Source organism: Lupinus angustifolius, chromosome LG02, assembly GCF_001865875.1.
Source record: "Lupinus angustifolius cultivar Tanjil chromosome LG02, LupAngTanjil_v1.0, whole genome shotgun sequence".
Lineage (NCBI taxonomy): Eukaryota > Viridiplantae > Streptophyta > Magnoliopsida > Fabales > Fabaceae > Lupinus > Lupinus angustifolius.
Genome location: NC_032010.1, coordinates 5,571,490 through 5,574,018, shown reverse-complemented (window position 1 = coordinate 5,574,018; position 2,529 = coordinate 5,571,490).

Here is a 2,529-nt window from a genome sequence, read left to right as displayed (position 1 = left end):
TTCTTTAATTGATAATCTGTATATGTTTGATGTTTCCAGTTCCACTAATGAAATACTGCAAACAAATTCACGTGGTACAAAACGAAAATTAAAAGAGAATTTAGTCACCTTATGACACAAGCGTTTAGGTCATATATCTAACCAAAGAATTCAAAGACTTGTGTCGAATGAAATTCTTGACCCTTTAGATTTATTAGACTTTGAGGTCTATGTTGAGTGCATAAAGGTAAAACAGACAAACAAAAGGAAGTTAGGTGTCGAAAGAGCTAAAGATGTCTTAGAACTAATACATACGAATATATGTGGTCATTTCCCTATGGCTTCCTGGAATGGACAACATTATTTTATTACATTCATAGACCATTACTCTAGGTACGGCTACCTATATCTTATACATGAGAAGTCTCAATCCTTGGATGTTTTTAAGTCTTTCAAGGCTGAAGTTGAACTTCAACTTGGAAAGAAAATTAAGGTGTCAAATCTGACTATGGTGGTGAATATTATGGCAGATATGATGGATCAGGAGAAGAACGTTTAGGGCCATTTGCGTTTTCCTTATAGAGTGTGGAATTGTTGCGCAATACACAATGTCAGGCAAACCTAACATGAATGGTGTTGCTGAGCGACGAAACCGAACTCTTAAGGATATTGTGAAAAGTATGATTAGTCATTCTTCCTTACCAGAGTCTCTTTGGGGGGGAAGTTTTAAAGACTGCAGTTTACATCCTTAATAGGGTGCCAAGTAAAGCAGTTAACAAAACCCCATATGAGCTTTGGACTAATAAAAGACCAAGTTTGAAACACTTGCACATTTGGGGATGTCCAGCTGAGGCGCGACCTTATATACCGCATGAAAGAAAACTGAACTCTAGAACTATTAGGTGTTATTTTGTTGGCTATGATGAACGCTCTCGAGGCTACAAATTTTATGATCCCACTTCAAGACTCTTTTTTGAGACGGGAAATGCAAGATTTTCTTGAGGAAGTTGATTTTGGGAAGGAAGAGAACATAAGGAATGTTGTCTTTGAGGAAGAACCTGTCACTAATAGTGAACAAGTTCTTGTGCCTATTACCATTCAAGGAATAAATTCGGTAATTGAATATAATGTTCAGAATGTTGTCCCTGACAATATTTCAGAACAAGATAACAATGAGGTTCTCATTCAACAACCTCAAGAAGTAGAAGTGTCATTAAGGAGATCCACTAGAGAGAGGAGAAGTACAATTCCTTATGAATATATTGTATTCTTCAAGAACATGAGGATGGCATTGCATTAACAGAAGATGATCCATTGAACTTTTGTCAAGCCATGAAAAGTTCTAAATCTTAAAAGTGGATCGGTGCCATGAAGGATGAGATGAAGTCTATGCATGATAATGACGTTTGGGATCTTGTCGAATTACCTGAAGGTGCGAAACCCATTGGCTGCAAATGGATATTTAAAACCAAGAGGGATTCGAAGGGTAATATTGACAGATATAAAGCTCGTCTAGTAGCTAAAGGCTTCACTCAGAAAGAAGGCATTGATTATAAAGAAACCTTCTCTCCAGTATCTTCGAAGGATTCTTTTAGAATAATATTGGCACTAGTTGCTCAGTTTGATTTAGAGCTACATCAGATGGATGTTAAGACTGCGTTTCTTAATGGTGACATTAAGGAAACGATCTATATGGTGCAACCAGAAAACTTTGTGTCAGTTGGCTCAAAGTCTATGGTATGCAAATTAAATAAATCCATTTATGGGCTTAAACAAGCTTCTCGCCAATGGAATCACAAATTTCATCAAGTTATTACCTCATATTGTTTTAAGGCAAATAAAGTTGAAGATTGTGTATACCATAAGTTTAGTGTGAGTAAATTTATCTTTCTGGTATTATATGTCGATGATATACTGCTTGCTAGTAGTGATATGTGACTATTACATAAGACCAAGAGATTTCTAACGAAGAACTTCGAAATGAAAGATCTTGGGGAAGCTTCTTTTGTATTAGGTATTCAGATACTAAGATATCGCTCTCAAGGTATCCTAAGGTTATCACAAAAAAGCTATATAGATAAAGTCCTAGATAGATTTGGCATGAAAGACAGTAAACCAGGGGATACCCCTATAGCTAAGGGAGACAAGTTTAGTCTCGAACAGTGCCCCAACAATGACCTTGAAAGATACGAGATGCAAAAGATTCCTTATGCATCTGCAGTAGGAAGTCTAATGTATGCTCAAGTTTGTACATGTCCCGACATAGCATTTGTTGTGAGAGTTTTGGGCAGATATTTGAGTAATCCTGGAATGCATCATTGGAAGGCAGTCAAACGTGTTATGCGTTACTTGAAGAGAACAAAGGAGTACATGCTCACTTATCAAAAGTCTAAGAATTTAGAGATCATTGGGTACTTTGACTCCAATTTTACTGGATGTCTAGACATTAGACACTCCACCTCTAGATATGTGTTTGTATTGGTTGGAGGTGCTATCTCTTGGAAGTCTGCGAAACGGACGCTTATAGCTCCTTCAACCATGGCTGTGGAG